Genomic DNA, 19630 nt, shown 5'->3' on the forward strand with positions numbered 1-19630 from the left:
GCGGGGAGCCAGCCTGAGCACCCTCTACCTTTGCTCCCCAGATCCCATGCCAAGCCTGGCTGCCCTTTGTCCATCATGCAGTAGAGGCCAAAGCCACTTGCCTAACTTCCTCTTCCCACTCCCAAGGCTGGCCCAAGCTCTGCTGATCATCTCTTCCCCCCCACACACCTTAAGTGTGTGTGTGTGTGTGTGTGTGTGTGTGTGTGTGTGTGTGTGTGTGTGTGTGTGTGTGTGTATGAATGAGAGAGAGAGAGAGAGAGAGAACTGGGCATTTGTACCATTTGCTCTTGTCAATAGGTGATAAAAAGTTGGGACATCCAAGGCCAAAATGGAATGTATGGTTACTCCAGGCCAGGGGTCCCCAGCATTGTTTGAATGCCCACCTTATCTGGTTAGTCTGTGGTAGCGAGGGCCAGAATTGGGAGTGGGAGCCAAGGCTTGTGGTTTGGTTGGGGTCTGTTGTCAGGGGCAATGAGCAGGACCAGAGGTGTGGCTGGGGCATGGTTAGGAACAGAGCCAGGGCTGGGGCAGGGCTCAGGTGGGGCCAGAGCAGAGCTGGGGAGAGAACAGGGCTGAGTGGCACTCCCACGCCCTCCTGCCTCCTCCTCAAATGTTCCGCTCTCATAGGCTGTGGTAAAAGCCACTAGGGAGACTTTAGGTAAAAGCCACTAGGGATCTCTAGCTGCCCTGGGCAGGAGACTGGGATGCCTGAGACCAGCCCTTGGCCCGTGTCCCAGATCTCTAGGGTGTACTGCCTAGGGCAGACAGAGAGTGCAGGGCTCCCCAGAGTGGGCGAGGCTCCCTGGGCAGCTCTTACCAAGGTGCCTACTTCCAGGTAGGGTTGAGGCTTTGGGGGAAGAGGATGAGCAGAGCTTGAAGTCCCATGGCAGGGAGGTTATGGGGGTCTCCAATATTCTTTGTGACCAGGGTCCAAATAAATCTTAATCTGCCCTTGACCCCACTAAATTAGGGATACCCCATTTTTCATAAGCTAACTTGTTCATTCCCCCTTGTACTTAACATTTATGTCACTCAATCACCATAACAACTAATCATTAACACTCTGCTGACAGCCTGTCTGCAAAAATCTGGAAAGGGGGGTAAAGTGAGATGGCAATTTGCAGAAGATAAAATAATTACTCAAGATAGCTGAGTCCAAGCAGACTCAAGAAAGTTAAATTCAAAGACTTACAAAGGGATTTCACAAAACCAAATGATGTGGCACCAAAATAGCAGCTAAAAAGTAATGTTGATAAATGCAAAGTAATGCCTATTGGAAAACATAAACCCAACTACTCATAGAAAAAGATGGGGTCCAAATTAACTATTACCACTCAAGACAGAGATCTTGAAGTCATTGTGGACAGTTTTCTGAAACTCCTGCTCAATATTCAGCAGCAGTCAAAAATGCTAACACAATATTAGGAACCTGTGATGGGGTGAACCAGGCCTTGCCGCATTCCAACCCAAAAAGGAAAATATAGAAGTCCTCCGGGAAGGCAAGAGTGGCTGCAGAAGGGGCCAGGAAGCCTTGTAAAAGGAGCTGAAAGACCAGACAGCAGTCAGTGCTGCTGGAGATCTCAAGGAGTGAAATCTGGGTGACTGGCTAGCTGAGAGAACAGCAGCACTGTGGACAGCTCCATGGGAAGAGATACAGCCTGCTATGTTAAGACTGAGATAAAACCCTCAGCAGGAGGAAACTGTCTCCAGGAGGGGAAGCCCTGGAGGCACCACTCTCTATCAGAGTGGGGAATGGACTGAGGGAAGGGACTCAGGAGACACTATAAAGAGGGCATGGAGCTGGACCCCTATTAAAGGTTTACACTGGGAGGGGTTTGTGTACTTCACCCAGGAGGTGTGTGACTCAGCCAGAGGGCTGAGATGCTGAAGAGACTTTCGGCTTCAGACAGAGTGCAAGCATACACCCTTGTCCAGACAGGGATGCTCATGAGAGGTTAATACTGCTCTGTTACAGAACCATTAGGAAAGCAATAGATAACAAGACAGTAAATATCAAAATGCCCACTACATAAATCTATGGTATACCGACACCTGGAATACTGTGGGCAGATGTGGTTACCCCATCTCAGAAAAAATACATGAGAATTGAAAAGGTACAGAGAGAAGCCACACAAATGAGTAAGGATAGAAAACAGCTTCCATGTGAGGAGAGATTAGAAAGACTCAGACTGTTCATCTTATAAAAGACATGACCGGGAGGTGGGGGATATGACAGAGGTCTATAAAATCACGACTGGTGTGAAGAAGGTGAATAAGAAAGAGTCATGTATTCCTTTGTATTCCATGAAATTAGTAAGGAAGCAGGTTTAATACAACCAAAAGGAAGTACTTCTTCACACACCACACTGTCAACATGTAGAATTCATTGTCGGGGATGTTTTGAAGGCCAAAAGTATAATGGGGTTAAAAAAAAGAATTAGGTAAGCTAATGGAGGATAGGTCCATCAAGGCCTATTAGCCAAGATGACCAAGGATGCAACCCCATGTTCTAGATGTCCCTATACTCTGACTGCCAGTAGCTGGGAGTGGATGACAGGGGAGAGATCACTTGGTGATTGCCTTTTCTGTTCATTCCCTCTGAAGCACTTGGCAGTGGCTACTGTGATCACTAACCCTGTGGGGCTGCTGTCTCCCAGCCCAGTGGGAGGAGTGGGAGGGAGGAAGTAGCAGCAGGCAGAGGGTTAGGGCTGCTGGCAGATAGAAGAATGGGCTAAATTGACCTCTGGTCTGACCCAATATGGCCATTCTTATGTTCTTGTGTCTTCATCCCACATTGGGATGAAAAGTAAAAACCATGACATTTCTCAAGAGAAGGGATTTCCAGAAAAATTCTATTTATGAAGAACTGGAACAGGTTTTCAGATTGCTGATCACCTGGTTGCAGGCAGAAGGTGAAGTTGCCAACAGCCTTTAAAACTGACAAAGGCCTCTAGTGGGCTACCTCCCTTTCCCCAAATGTGGCTAGTCCAGGCAGGCTATCGGTCCCTACCTAGAAAGCTCTTGTCATTTTTGCTTTCTCCTTGCAGACAAAAGCCATTTTATGAAAAGGGCGTTTTCCCCTGGACAATCATTATGAAGGAAAGTTCCTGACCAGTCCAACTAGGAAGCCTAAAAAGAGCAGGCTTTTTTCTGGTTCATACACTTTTGTATGTTCAGCCATCTACTCCTGTTGCTTATTTAAAATATCTGGTTAATTTAATTTACCAACTGCTCCCTGGAAAATATAGTTTTAAGACTTTGAATTTATGTTAAATGCATTTTACTTTTCTTTGTGAATATTTGTAATACTATGCTAACATTTGGTAAGAAAACATCTACAATAATTGGTGCAGATTTATTATACTTCTCACTCTAGAACAAAAAACTTTGAATACCAAGAGCAAAAGGAATTTCATGATTTACAAAGAGGAAAGTACACTTTAAACAATAAGGTGATAAACAAGGACTATCTAATCTCACTGGGCCAGCTGCATTTGCTCTGCTATTCATTTACACCAGAGAAAAATTAAGGACATTGTAATATAGTCTGAACAGGAAATAGTAGCTTTATGACAAGCCAGCAAAGTGCATTGTTTTCAATGTGCTGTATTCATGCCTCCATGGTTATTCATATAAATTACTTCTGCCAACCTATTGTTAAGTCTTCATTGCATTCAGCGGAGGCTTCCCCCCTATTGTTTTGATGAGCCCTTTCTCTCTACCTCTATCTTGTTTCTCAACTAACTCTCCTCTTCCCATCATTTTTGCCTACTGTTTTGTTGAAGGCAACAACATAAATTTCACACAAAACTGTTTTTGTTTTACCGGTACTGAGTAGCCCCAGGGGTACTAGCTGGTTCCCAAAAGAATAAGAGTTTCTCCTCCCACTGCACAGGTTTTGGGTCTGGAGGAGCCGGATTAAAAAGTGGCTATAAAGGAAAATGCCTGGTGGTAGGCTGGGCTTTGCACCCACTGTCTTAGGGAGAAGGTTGAACACAAGCTGGGGGAGATTTATTACCCTTTCAAATAAAGATGAGACAGTTTTGATTTCTGATTATGATGATCCCTTTGGAAACCTTAGTGAATGCACTAGTGTTCCAGCATGCTATACCAGCAATAATACACAAGATAGATACATGTAGTGGGCCAGATTCAGGCAGAAGCTGGGCATAGGTACCCACCAGAAACTCTGCCAACACTAGGAACATGGAAGGAAGCTGGAAGCTGCTATTCGAGCTCCCTTATACTTTATATGGAAGAGCTGCAAAGTGACTTGTGGAGTATGACCTGCTATGCTTTGAAGGCCCCTAGTGTTCTTTTGGGACAGGGGCTCCTTTCTTGTGTGTGTCTGGAAAACATCTAGCACATGCAGATGCTACTACAAACACAGCATCAATAATACCCAATACACTCTTTAGTGTAGGCAGCAGCCAACTCCACGACAAACACTGTATGCTCAGCTATTCCTGCTGTCGGCTGAATTACCTGCATGTGGGCATTGTGTTTGGACGCTGCCGCCAGAATACTGGAGCCTCCATTACTCCTGCTTTGGTGTGCATTTTTGGAGGTCATTGTTTAATTGCCAGATCTGCTGTACTGGGGCCAGGCTATGCTTTATTAATCGTAAGTGTATTGCAGGTAGGTGCAAATTCTTGATTTCTCAGGAAGGGCACAGGGATTGCAAGTGCACCTGAGTCTGAATGGCAGACAGGTTCAAGAGAGGGAGGGCTTAGTTGTTATTCACGGGGGAGTGTTTGCAAGAGATGGAAATGAAAACTCAGCATGGAAACTGTCTAGAAGAAGCTTTGGCTTAGGGGCCAGATGTGGCCCCTACCTTGCCTAAGACTCCCCAGCACTGGGGAGCTGGTGCTCCAGCCCTCCAGCCTCCTTCCTTCCCATATCCTGCATCCCCACTCTGCTTCTGTAGCCTGCCTCCCTCCCAGACCCCACACTCCCAGCCTGCGTCCCAGCAGCCCCCTCCCACACTCTGAACTCATTTTTTGCCCCATTCCAGGGCCCACAATATCTACTGTGGTGTGCATGGGGAATGTGGAGATTTTTCCCCCTTTTTTTGCTTCTCACTTTTGTGCAGCTCCCAACTGATTTTTCTGTGGGTCAGTGGTTCCTGACCCAAAAAAGGTTCCCCACCCCTGGTCTAGAGGTGAGAACACAACAGTAACTTGTGTGCTGCTGCCCACCCTAAAACTGACTCAAAATGTGTTTTTTGGCAATTGACTTAATTGCTGTATGCCCTGGATTCCCCACTTGTGAAGTAAGACTTATTTTACACACTCACTAGCAGTGTTCCCTCTAAGCTGCACAACCACACAGCTTCACGGGTGATTCATCAGCCACGCCCAGTCGGAGGCTCAGTGCTCCTGCATGGAGCTGACTGAGTGGGGTTGATTAATCACCTGTGATGCTGTGCTGCTGCGCAGCTTAGCGGGAACACTGCTCAGAAGCTACATTTAATATATATATAAAGCTCTGAGATTCTTACATGTTGTCATATTTATCACCCTCGTGATTATAGAGCTTTTCACATTGAGTTAAGAGTGATATATAGCTGCTAGCATGGGATAGCTATTCAATGGCCAATGTGAAGTAAGATTACTGCTACGAAAGAATCATTCATTAGCAGGACTACTTTGGGACAGGAATGAAGGAGAGGGTGTGTGACTGGCTGGATCACAGAAGTCCCCTTGATCAGGTCACTGATGCCTGCCTTCCTGTCCTTAGGGGCTCCCCAATCCTGTTGGGTCAGAAGCTCTGGTCTCCTCCAGACAAGACACAGAGTTGGGGTTACCACTCCCCAGCAGAGCAATACAGACACTGAAACAGCTCAGCTCTGGGAGCGCTCAGCTATAGAGCCATTAACAGCACCCAAGAACCCCAAAAGGGACCAAAACCCCATAAAAATCTGCCATGCTCTATATAAAATTAAAGCTGCAGGTGCTCAGAATCTCTGCAAAAAAATAAAATAAAATAAATCAGGCCACATCTTTATGCTTAAAGTACAATACATCCCTCTGCTAGTGTTCACAAGTCTTAAATAATAAAGACTAACTGTGGGTTGTTTTTTCCCCAAAACTGATTAGTGCAGCTTTCTGTGCTTGTTTATAACAGCACTTTCTTGAGTGAGCCATTGTACTTCAGGCTCAGAAAGAAACATAGCCAGACATGCAGAAAGTTTCTGCAAACTGGGTAAACCAAAAGACATAAACCATTTTCTTCCTACATGTCTCAGTGGAGTAGTTAATTATAAAATGCTGTGAACAACAAATTCAAAAACCTTTGATAAAAGCTGAGGATAAAAGCTATCCTAAATAAGGATCACTTCTACACAGAGCATTTGGTTAAGCACAAATGATAATTATCATGGAAAAACAGTTTCAATGAATCCAAACGCCTACATTAGAGCAGTTAAAATTTGCACCAACAAAAAAATTGTTCTAGTTCTAAAAGTCAGAGTATATACAACTCAAACAATGAAACTCAAAATGGAATTGAACCTGCAATATTTGAGGGCATGGAACTACAGAGAGGTAGAAAATTTCCCACAAATATGTGTGTCAGTTCAAAGTCTATGGGCAGCAAGGATACTCACTCTTAGGCTACATCTACACTACCAACCTTTGTTGACAAAAAATGACTTGTCCACAAAATTGTTAGAACGGAGGGGGGAATCTTGCATAGGTACCAAATCCAGGGCTGCAGCTACAGGTGCCAACTTTCCACTGGGCCGGAGGGTGCTCACTGTTCAACCCCTAGCTCTGCCCTAGGCACTGTCCCCCTCCACCCTTTCCCCCTAGGATCCTGCCACTTCCCACCCTCTCCACTGAGCCTGTCACACCCATGCTTCCCCCCTCCAGTGTCTCCCGCTGCGAGCTGATCACAGTGGGCAGGTGGAAAAGGAGGAGGCACTGACCGGTGGGGCTGCCAGTGGGTGGGCTGTGCTGAGAGTGGTGGTGAGGTGATGATCAGGGCTGGTGACATAGAACTGTTGCTCTTTGGCAATGTGCATTGGTAAGTTCCATCTCCTTCTCAGGTTTAGGTTGGCCACCTCTGGGTTAGAACATACACACTGCAATGTGACTTGTCAGGAAAAAAACAGGTTCCCCAACAGAATTTCCACCTCAGAGAAATTTATCTTTTCCCCTCCCTTTATTGTCCACAGACACAGGATAGACACTGCTACTTGTTTTGTCAACAGAACCGACTTCCCCCAGTATCCAACAATGCCTGCCCTAATGCTGCTGTGCAGTGTTTTGATCTCTGCTGCACGGCAGGCAAGTGACCCCTCCCCTTTCAAATCTCCTAGAAGTATCTGACAGCTGAGTGTGTGGCTCCCTTTGGGCAACAAAGAAAGAGCAAATCATTGGAGTGTTCCTGTTCTGACTTGCACTGGGAACACAGGGGCAGGGGACAAGCTACTGTGCTGCTTTGATATTCCTCAGCAATAAGCGCTCACAGAGCTGCTTGTGATGCTGCTCCCAACACGAGGCTGAGAGAGAACTTAGAGAGATCAACCCAAGGTACGATCAGCTCTGCCTTCCCACAGCATGGCATTGTGGGATTCATACCCACAGTACAGTGCTGACACGGTCGATGATGGTGCTCCTAGTATAGACATGATCTGTAAACATAGGGAGCAAGTGTGAACACCCTCTGCCAATTTTTGTTTTGTCAGCTTTTGGATGTCGACATAAATTTTTTCAACAAAATCTGCTAGTGTAGATGTAGCTTTAGTTTCCTGCACCTTAGCAGTCAGTTCCTTTGGGCAGACATATGAGTTTTGCTGGACTGAATTATGACATTGAGACCCTAAAACCATACCACAAAAATTATTTTACCAGGATATTTCTGTGAAAATTAGTGCTATTGTCTGTTTTCTTTCAGGAAAACAAGAGAGGATATATATATATATATATATATATATATATTACACTATGGATAAAGAAAGTTATCTTTTTCAAATGAATAAGCGAAAAAAAGAGTTTGTTAATGAAATATAAAGTTTATCCAGACTTTATACATTTACTAATTTTTATTCCAATTAATTTTTACTACTAACTAATATTTTGTTGGAATTTTTCTTTTCTATAAAAATGTAGTGAAGGTTCCTGAAACTGATGGAGGGAAGCCAATGCAAATTTACCCTCCTCAAGATCCACTCGACCCAAGCCCATAAGACAATCACCTATAAAGTCAATCATGTGAAGCATGGATAGCTTATGAAGCAGAAAGGTGGCATGTGCACTAACCTGTTGCTGGCCACTTTCTGGGTATGTCTACACAGCAAAGTTATTTCGAAATAACAGCCACTATTTTGAAATAACTGTACTAGTGTCTACACAGAGGGCTTATTTTGAAATTTGTAAACCTCATTCTACGAGGAATAGTGCCTATTCCAAAATAGCTATTTCAGAATAGGTGCTGTATAGACAGGGAATAGGGGCTATTTTGAAATAGGGGGCCTCCAGCCCTTCCCAGGGTGCCCTGGTGACCACTCTGGCCACACACAGGAAAACTCTTCTCCTCTCCCCCCTTCTCCCACCCCCTCTACCTCTGGAGCTCTTAAAGGTGTAGAGTCTGTCCAGAGCCTTTGTGGCTAGCACCAGGCCTGCCAGCCCTGAGCTACTGTGTTGCTGTCCCTGACCCAGTGGCACAAAATTAGCCAGTCAGCTGGTACCAGCCAGCCCTCCAGCAGTCCTCCAGCTCCCAAGAGCCTGCCAGAGGCCAGAAGAGACAGGCACCTTCCTGGTCTCATGCGGAGGTCATGGACCTTATTGAGGTTAGAGGAAATGCCATCAACCTCCACGATCTCTGCACAAGATGCAGGAACGCCGACATCTATGGCCAGATGGCTGCCAGCTTGGCCGACAGGAGCCACATCTGCACCCAGGAACAGGTGCGGATGAAGATCAAAGAGAAGATCAAAGCGGCAGGCCTATGCCAGGGCCAGAGAGGGCAGCTCCTTAGCAGGGGCAGACACAGACAGCTGCCCCTACTTCGATGCCCTGGACCGCATCCTAGGGAGCAGGAAAGTTTGTTCCCCCCAGGTAGTCATTGACTGCGGGGCAGAGCTGGCTGATGTCGTCTTCACTGAGGGCCCTGATGATGGCATGGAGGAGGAGCAGGAGGGCCAGGAGCCAGAAGAGGCCAGGGTCACCACCCTAGCTGAGCCAGAACCCCCGAGCCGTCCCTGTGGATCTGTCCCAGGCATCGTCCGAGGCGGGGGAAGCAACAACATGTGAGTGCCATCACTGTCCCCTTTTGTGGGGGGGGGTGGAGTGGGGGACCAGGGACTATGCCCGTGGGTTTTGCTGGCCACGGATCACACAGCAACCTGTGCACGTGAGCACATGTCGTGCCACTCCTGAGCACATGGCCCCAGCTGGCTGTCACACAGGGGCCTGTTAGTCACAAGGCTGTGTGGAGAGATATGACATGCTCCTGACCCCAGGGTGGGACACAGCAGGACACCCTCCCTCCACAAGTCCCCTCTACAAGGAAGCAGGGGACATCTCTCCCCTCTCCCCCCCCCCCCCCCCACTGAAATACAGCACAGGGGCCTGGGCGCAGTCTCGGAGCACATAGCAGGGCTCCCTGGACATTCCAAACATGGCCTGTGTTCAGCCACGTTGCCTCTGATGGCAAGGAGAACTGTCTCCTCACCTTGCAGAATGGGGCTGGGCTTCAGGTTCTGTGTCCTCAGAGATGACTGACCATTTCTCCTTGTTCTCCATAACCAGACCAGCTGTGAGTGGAGGGCACACCACACCGCCCAGCACATCTTCCTGCACCTGCGGGCTCCGCAGGCCCACCTGTCAATGGACAAATACCTGTGGCAGCGCATGGGGGGCACCGTGAGCCCTGCACCACACCCTCGACCACTGGGTTGAAGAAGACCTGCAGCTCCGGCGAGAGACCTGGTGGGAGCAGCTTGCCTAGGGCAATGCCATCTGTACCCAACTCCAGACCCTGGTGCAGAGCATACTGCCTCCTGCCACTTCAGCCTCTGCTGTCTCCCTAGTGATCGCTCCTCCTCCCACTCCCTCTCTCGCTTCTCCCTCCTCACACCCCCAGGGATGACGAGGCCCCTGCACCCATGGTGCTGGGAGCCAGCAGCCCCAGCACTGCTCTGACCCTGAGCTTCTCTTCCCCCTTTTTTCCCCTTCAATCCCTTTCCTCCCCCTTCTATCTCCCTCCTCCCAAGTTTCCCCCTTCCTTCTCCTACCCTCTCTCCTCCCTTCTCCCGCCTTCTTTCCCCAGTCTCACCCGAGTTTCATTTCCCACCCATTTTGGTTCAATAAACAGAGTTCAGTTTGTTAAAAAAAACCCTGTCTTTATTTTTCACAAGGAATGGGGGAGGGGGGGGTAGGTGGAAGGATGTGAGGAAGGAATGAGACAAGCTCCCAGTGGAGTGAACCAGGGAGCACTGTTACTGCTCCTCTGGATAGAAGGTTTCTCACAGGGCCTCCTGGATGCAAACAGCCTTCTGATGGGTCTCCCAGAGGGCAGCTTTGTGGGGCTGTGCATACAGGCTGGCCAAGTGCTCAGTCTCTGCCACCCAGCCTAACAAGAAGGCCTCCCCCCTCCGCTCATGCACATTGTGTAGCACACAGCATGCTGCCACCATGTGTGGAATATTCCGCTCTGAGAGGTCCAGGTGGGTGAGGAGGCATCTAAAATGGGCCTTCAGATGCCCAAAGGAACCCTTGACCATGATGCGGGCCCTGCTGAGCCTGGCATTAAGTGCCTGTCTGGAAGGGTTGAGGTGTCCAGTGTAGAGTTTCATCATCTAGGTCTGTAGGGGATAAGCCTGTCTGCCTGGTGAGGAATGTGGCATGTCCACATCTCCAACCCTGATGTGGCGGTTGGGGTAGAAAGTCCCAGCGTACAGCCTTTGGCACATGGAAGAGTTGCGGTACACCTGCGCGTCATGTGCTTTGCCCGCCCAGCCAACATTAATGTCCACAAAGTTGCCCCAGTGGTCAGTCACAGCCTGCGGATCACTGAAAAGTATCTCTTCCAGTTGATGTACATGGAGGCCTGGTGGTCAGAGCATGGATAGGGATGTGTGTCCCGTCGATAGCCCCCCCACATTTGGGGAAGCCCAGGGTGCCAAACTCCTCAATAACGGCATCAACATCTGTCAGGCGGATGATTCGGTGGAGCAAGACTGTGTTGATTGCCCTGACCACCTGCAGAAGGACACACAAAGCCCGACAATCACAGGGGCGGCAGGGTGCCTGAGAGTTCCCCCCTCTCCCCTCTAATCCCCTGCTCCCCCACGCACCAGGAGCAGCCCCCAGTGATCCTGGCCATTGCAGGCAGGCCTTTGTGTGGCTGGGACAGAATAAACCCTTCCGGGGAAAGGACTTACACCACCCTGAACACTCCCTTCCCCTAGGACAGCTCATTCCCTCCTTCCACCCCCCTCATGGGACAGTTACCCAAGACTGCCATACCTGAATAAGCACAGCCCCGCTGGTGGATCTTCCCATGCCAAACTGGTTCCCCATGGATCGGTAGCTATCTGGCGTGGAGAGCTACCAGAGGGCAATAGCAACACGCTTCTGGAGGGAAATGGTGGGACTCATATGTGTGTCCCGTCACCTCAGAGCAGGGGCGTGCCACTCGCAGAGCTCCAGGAAGGTGTCCTACTTCATCCTGCAGTTCTGGATCCATTGTTGGTCTCCCCATAGTTCCAGGACTATGTGGTCCCACAATTCAGTGCTGGTGTTTAGACACCAGATACAGCAGGGCATGCCGTCATCCAGGTGCTACAGCTGCTCCACCACATCTTCCAGACCCTCCTGGGGTAAGGCCTGGGGGTTGGTTGCTGCAGCTCCTGTGAGACAGCTTGCAGAAAGTGCTGCTAGACTTGCAGCAACATGTCCAAGAGCAGCAGAGTACCCAGGGGCTGCTCCGGCTCCATGTTGCAGAGTGTTGTGGGGTCCTGAGTGAGGGCAACCAGAGCATACAGAGAAAAAATGCTTTACTTTCCCTCAGCGAGGTAGGCAAGCAAGCAGGAAACCTGAGAACCAGCTGTCCAGGGGGGTTCCTTTAAGCATGAGCCTTAGATAGCCTCCAGCAGCAGCCTCACAAGGTACCACCTGACCTGATGCCCTGCCAGAACCGGTTCCGGCTGGCCTTAAATGTGATTCTGCGTCCAATCAGTGTGGACACACTATTTCGAAATAGCAAAATGCTATTTTGAAATGCATTTTGAGTATAGATGTGTTATTTTGAAATAAGATATTTTGAAATAACGCTGTAGTGTAGACATACCCTCAGGGAGCAGTGTGGTCCACTGTGCCAGGCCAGGCAGGAAGCTTGCCTCACCATCCCACCACATCACTGACTGGGAGCTGCCAGAGGTAAGCCTATGCCCCAACAATCCTCTGTCCCAGTCCTGAGCCCCCCCAAGCCCAGAAACACCTCCTGAATCTCAGCCCCATTCCATAGCCTGCAGCCCCGCACACAGCCTGTATCAAATTGCCCAAAATTTCATGGGACTCTGGTGCTATGCAACATGGCAGGCTCTGGCAGGCAGCCCCACCCAGCACAGACTGGGCCCAATAGGGTCATCTCTAGAGGGGTGTAGGTCCAGGACAGTTCCCCCGCTTCATCCCTGTTTCGCCTTATCTGGCCCCCACTCCACTTCCTCTAAGCCTTTGCCCCTGCTCCACCCCACCTTGCCTCTTCCCACCTCAGCTCTGCCTCCTCCCCCCATTCATCCTTCCCCCAAATGCCTCCTCTGAGTGTCGCTGTCTAGAGGGGAACCTGGAATAAGCAGAAGGGGTCAACCTGAATAAAAATGTCTATATTTAAAAAAAAAAAATTCCCATTTTTTCTTTTACTATCAACAGATTTTGCACTCACTGAGGGCACCAGGAAGCAGACTGACTCTGCCCCAGCCAGCTCTGCTGCACTGTGCTTCCTGCCACTGGTGAGTGTGGGGCAGATTCACCTTTTCCTCCAAGTCCTTTCCCTTGAACAATGTGGCTGGGAACCAGGGCAGCAGAGTAGGCTGCAGCTGTTCCACTTCCCATAGCCACTAACCCCCCCCCCCCCCATGCACTGCCCCCTACAGCTCTGAGTGTAGCCCTTTTATAGGTGCGGGGTCTGACTCTGCACAGGACACTGAAGTGTTAGGGACAGCCCTGCATGATGACTTGGAAAAGCCCCTCACCTGCAGAGCAGGAAGAGAACTTGGGGGCGGTGTGTGGGCAGGCCTACACCTGGCTGTTTGAGGAGATTCAGCCTCCCCCACCTATGATATCCACTGCCCATGTTAGAGACTGGCTTCTCACCCACCCCTCTCCTTACTAAAGATGCTCCATTAGCACTCAGGTGCTCCTGTTGCACAGGCTGCCTGGGGAGGCGAGGGCCCTGCACAACGTGCTCCAGGCACCACTGGGGGCAAGGGGGGCAACACACTGCAGTTTGGGAGGTGCTGAGGGCTGGCTGCCCTCAGCCCTGCCCCTTCTGGGAGCACAGAGCTGTGCCACCCCTGTTAAATCACAGGGCCATGGCCCAACAGGATTATGGATTCGCGTCAAGACAGAGCTGATTAGGGATAGTTGCTTTTATTAATCTCACTATGTCACTACTATTACGGAGTTAATACTGTCAGATGGTTACACAGCTACTGCAGAGTGACTGATCAATAAGCACAAGCAGAGCAATGCATAAAAGAGAGCAACGGGCACTTAGAAATGCTTACGCCCCTTCAGTCTGCAGGGAGTCCTGTTCCTGTCACCTCGCACCAGGCTGCAGCAGATGTGGCTCCAGCTGGGGTGATCTAGGGCACCCGCCGAGGTCTAGGTTCCTGGTGAGACTCATTGGACACAGGACTCCCTACAGTAATTATACTACAGATGTTACCAAGTGTGCGCATACTGGCCCAATGCCACTCTCAATATTCCCATGGGGCTGAGAACCGAGGTCATGTTATTTATCCCTTACTCATCTCTCAGCTAACAAGCATAGGGAGTTGCAGCTGATGAAGGCTACCTGATAAAGAACACCTGGTATATTCTCCAGCAGGGCTCATTGCTGGCCTAGAGGAATACAAATGTAACCCCTGAAGGCCTACGTATGGCTTTTTATGTGTCAACCCTCCCCCCCCAAAACTTGTCCAGTGTCTGCAGCTACTGATTCTGCAGCAGTGTGGTCATGACCTCAGAATGCTCATCCTCTGTTATTTCTACATGTTGCTGATTTTCACAAGGAACACAGTAAAGCAAAGGGAAAGACTAATTTTCAAGGGTTTCTCTCCCTAAAGTCTGAACAGAATTTCACAGGATGAAGAAAATTTCTCTAGCCCAAGGATTTCCTCCTGCTGCATTTCAATGACTTGCAGCATATTCTAAAACAGTGGTCCCCAACACGGTGGCATTTGTGTGTGCCCAAGTGCTTGGGGCTGGCCTGGCCCCGGGCACGTGGCGCATACATGGTGCCGGAGCCGGCCCCGGGTGCATGGCGCATGGTGAGCGCCGGCCCCTGGAGCGCCGCGGATTGGCCGCCCGCGCTCTGGGCGTGCGGCACATGGGGGGAGCGCTGGCCCCGGGCGCGCGGCGCTTCGGGGAGGGGGGGGACGTCGGCCCCGGCCGCGCATCCCTTGGGGGAGGGGCGCCAGCCCTGGGTGCACGGCGCTTAGGGGAGGGGGGGACGTCGGCCCTGGGCGCACGGCACTTAGGTGAGGGCCCCGGCCGCGCAGCCCTTGGGGGAGGGGCACCGGCCCTGGGTGCACGGCGCTTTGGGTGGGGCGCCAGCCCTGGGCGCATGGCCCATGGGGGGAGGCGCTGGCCCCGGGCGCGCGCACCTTGGGGGAACCCGCCCCCGGGCATGCGGCTATGGGGGGGCTCCACCTGGGGGCGCACAAGTGTCCCCATCCTCTGGCGCCCGGCGGGCCAACAGCCACGCCCCCTGGCACCCGGCAACCTTAAATGGTTGGGGACCACTGTTCTAAAAGGTGTTACAACTTCTCAGAAAGGGCCCCAAGGATTTACAATGGTAAAATATTAAGCAATCTAAATATAGGGGGACATTAGCAGTTTGCCTAAAAATAATAAAGACCAAACAAGAAGTTAAAATTCCGAAGAAAGAGCCATGATGAAAGCAACAACGGTATGCAAAGGCATGAGGACTACAATTATATCTGTAGGATACAAGACTGAAGTCAGTTGCCATGACGTACTGCACAAGGCCTGCAGCATGATATAATCCAAGGCCACTCAACACACAGTGTCCTAGACTGTAAACTCTAAACGTAACCCATCAGTGTAGGGATTCTCTCTGTGTTGAGCAGGTAGTCTTATAAATGTGTTTTAGGCATGATGGGATTAAATCTCTGAATTTTTTTGGGGGGGAGGGGAACAACTGGACACTAATTAATAAATGGATCAATAACTACAAGTACATTGGGGGCTTGTGACACTGCTCTTCAGATTGGATTGTAGTTTGCAATGAGCTCCCCTCAAGGAGAAGGGAAATTCACTTTAATAGAATTGACTTTGAGGCTGCCAGCCAGGTATTTAGCTGGAAATCCTGGTCAATGCTATGACCTGAATGTAAAGTAGCTAAGCAACTACTAGTCATGGAGAAAAAGCAAACTTTTTTTTTTTATTCCCAGAAGAATTTGTAAGGTGGTCTACTTGTTCTGTCTATTGTGTGTGTGTGTGTGTGTGTTTGAATGATCCCATCAGCTCTTAAGTCAGAGAGCTGGGAGGAGTAAAATGTTTAATGATCTCTTAAGAGCAGCCTTTGCTGTACTGTACAGTACATTTTCTTTAAAAGGGCCAAGGAGAACACAAACCCAGCCAGATCTTTCCAAATCTCAGGATTTTTTTTTCTGAGCTCTATTTTTCTAGCCATCCCCATCAAGCTCTTCTTTTCACTCGAGCAACACCACAGAGCTTTCTAGCATCACACCCTTTGGAATAAACATTATACGAGAGCCCTTCCATGGACTGTGGCATCACTGTAGGAGTTGGGTTAAAACTGTGCCATCAGAAAGCACTTTATTTCCCCCCTCAGCGATAAAACCATCCTTCTTTAAGTGATCCTGCCTGGAAGAAAAGGCCTCATTTGGAGCCCAACCCTAAAAGAGCTTGAGTGCACTTAATTTCCCTGTTAATTTTGATGAGCGCTGGCAGCATCAGCCTCTGCAGGATCAGGCCTTTTAGCTCTAACGCTGAATATACAATTACAAGTAATGGTGCCCATGCTTGTTACCACAGCAATTAATGGCAAAACTCCCACCCACTTCAATGGAAGCAAGTTAGAAACTATAGTCTCCCATGCCGGTCTGGATGCCTGATGTGTAGGCTATTCCCATTACTGTTTGCTGTTACCCTTCTTTGTGCATAATACATTTGTGTTATTTAATATCCTTTTGAATTTGATTCAACATCTGATGCACTAATCACCAGGATTCCTGTTATCTAAACAGATTGCTACAAGGCCCGGTAAGAAGATAACTCTCTGACTTAAAATGTTGTACAATTTACGTATGTCAAGGAAAGTACAGCTTTTTAAATGGGGCACAACAGTGAGTGTGATATTTTTAAAATCAATACTTGGAGTTTTTTTTTCTTGCCAGAGCTCTACGAGTTGGACCTCCCTGGTCGGGCATCCTCAGGATCTGACCGGTCCTGGATGAGAGATTTTGCTGGACCAGGGGAGGCCATTTCTGGACTCCCTGCTGCTGCCCTTCCCCCACCTGGCCTGCTGGCCTCCTGCCTGGCTCCTCACTTCCTGCTGGTCCCATTGCCCTGCCAATCCCGCTGGGCAGCCATCATTGTCCTGGCTCCAGGTCCTGCCAGGCAGCTGCACATGCCATACTGGGGCTCTGGGTCACGGTGGGGAGCCGCACACATTGTGCTGGGCAGACGTGCTGCCACACGCTGAGAGCAGGCTCCTTGCAGGCAGCCCACTGCCCTGCAGAGATCCTTGCCACTGGCCCTCCACCAGGACTTGGTGGTCTTGCAACATCCATGCTGGACCAGAGAATTCCAGTTAAGAGTTTCAACCTTATAATCCCTACTATTGCTAAGAGAGATTCTCAGAAGTCTAATCCAGTGGTCCTCAATGCGGTGCCCACGGCGGTGCATGGGCTGTTCTGGCCCCAGTGTATGGGCAGCCCCATCCCTAGGTGCATGGCACAGGAGTGGAGCTGGTGCCGGCCCTGGGAGTGCGCCGTATGGGTGGCCCCGCCCCCAGGCACGTGCATGGCCCCGCCCCTGGGTGCATGTGTGGCCCCACCTTCGGGTGCCCGGCGCGTGAGCCCCAAAAGGTTGGAGACCACTGGTCTAATCCAGTCGTTAGCCATCACAACCATATGCAATCATGGAATAGTTAGGATGTATTCTTATATGATGGTTTAGATTAATTTCTCTTTACCTTCTCTTCTTCTAGCAAACTGACGAGAGTAGTTTGTTCCATTACTCATTCATTGCCTCCATATGTCTCAAAAGACGGTGGGATCCAGCATTAAACTGGTCGCTTTTTGCAATGTTTTGTGTGGCTCATGTGAGAAAGGCATGTTCTGCTACAGTATATACAGCTCCATGCTGTAGTAGTGTTAGTTATCATCCGTTCTTTCCTCTTCATTCTTTTCATGTTCTGGTTTTCTGCCAAAGTCTTGTCGTAGTGCTTTTGTCCTTGGCAGAGGTGTTGACACCAGGTATTTCTATCCACTGCCAGGTTTTCCAAACTATCAATGTCTATCTGAAACTTTACCAAAGTAGCTTTGCAGTAGTCCTTGAAACAGAGTTTAGAGCGTCCTTTTGGTCTTGTTCCCTCTGTCACTTCTCCATACAAAATGTTCTTTGGGATGCAGTTATTGTCCATTCTCTTCATGTGACCCAGCCACCGTAGCCTTCTGTTATGCCGAATATCTCCCATGCTTGACATTCTAGCTCTAATACTTTCTCATTAGGGACTTTATCTTGCCATTTGATGTTCAAAATTTTGCGTAAGCAACGGAGATGGAAAGAGCTAAGTTGTTTTTCTTGGCTTGCGTAGGTGGTCCACGTTTCTGATCCATAGAGAAGAATGCTCAGCACACATGCCTGGTAGATAAGTATCTTTGTTCTAATTGTGAGCTTTGAGTTTGCCCATGCACATTTTGTTAGTCTGCTGAAAGTAGTAGCCGCCTTTCCAATATGAATGTTAATTTCTGCATCTAATGACAAGTTGCTAGTTATGGTTGAACCTAAGTAGCAGAACTTCAGAACTACTTCTAGAGGATTGTTATTTAGCATAATACATGGTGAAGTCGTGTTACCTTGTGCAAGGACCACAGTTTTCTTAATGCTGATGGTAAGAGCAAATTGTTGACAGGTTCTTGACAGTTGGGCCATCAGATCCTGGAGTTTTGTTTCATTATGAGCTACAATAGCAGCAGCAGCAAAGAGCAGTTCTCTGATAAGCACTTTATCTTGCTTTTCACCCACAGTCTAGCTAGATTGAAAAGTGATCCGTCAGACCTTCTATGGAGGTAGATGCTGCCATGTGAGTTCTTGAATGCGCCGCTTAGGAGGACTGAGAAGAATATTCCAAATAGGGCTGGGGCAAGAACACAGCCCTGCTTTAGTCCTGTGTTCACCTGAAAGCTATCTAATGTATATCCATCAAACTGGATAGTAGCTCTCATATCCTCATGAAAAGCTCTGATCAGCTGCAATAGTTTTGGTGGGCAACCTATTCTCTCAAGCAAAAGGTAAAGTCCTTGTCAACTAACAGTGTCAAACGTCTTTGAGAGTCCACAAAAAAGATACAAAGTGGCATATTTTGCACATGGCATTTCTCCTGTAGTTGGCAAAGGGAGAAGATCATGTCAATGGTCGATCTTCCTGTACGAAAACCACACTGTGACTCTGGATATATGCTATTAGCCAACAGTTGGAGGCTTCTTAAGATGACTTTTGCTAAAGCTTTACCCGTGATGCTAAGGACAGATATGCCACGATAGTTATTACATCTCCCTTGTCTCCTTTGTTCTTATAGAAGGTGCCAATATTTGCATCTTTTGTATCTTGTGGTATTTCCCCTTTCGTCCAGCACTTCAGAAGGAGGTCATAAAGAGGGGGAATGAGACAGTCTTTGATGTGCTTGAGTACCTCAGCAGGAATGCAATCTATGCCTGGTGCTTTTCCGCTTGACAGTGCATCTATAGCAGTGGTCCCCAACCTTTTGAGGTTGTCGGGCGCCAGGGGGCGTGGCCGTTCGCCCGCCGGGCACCGGGAGTGTGGCCATTCGCCCGCCGGGCGCCGGGGGCGTGGCCATTCGCCCGCCAGGCGCCGGGGGGTGGGGACACTTGCGCCCCCCCCATAGCCATGCGCCCGGGGCCCCCCCATAGCCACGCGCCCGGGGCCGGGCCCCCCCCATAGCCACGCGCCCGGGGCCACCGCTCCCCTCCCCCCCTGCAAGCGCCGCGCGCCCGGGGCCGGTGCTCCCCTCTCCCCGCAAGCGCCGCTCGCTGCGCCCCCGGGGCCGACGCTCCCCGCAAGCGCCGCGCCCCCGGGGCTGACGCTCCCCGCAAGCGCCGCGCCATGTGTCCGGGGCCAGGCCAGCCCCGAGCACCTGGCGGGCGCATAGCGCCCGCGGGCACCGT

The sequence above is a fragment of the Pelodiscus sinensis genome, chromosome 9, assembly GCF_049634645.1.
Source record: "Pelodiscus sinensis isolate JC-2024 chromosome 9, ASM4963464v1, whole genome shotgun sequence".
Taxonomy (NCBI): Eukaryota; Metazoa; Chordata; order Testudines; family Trionychidae; genus Pelodiscus; species Pelodiscus sinensis.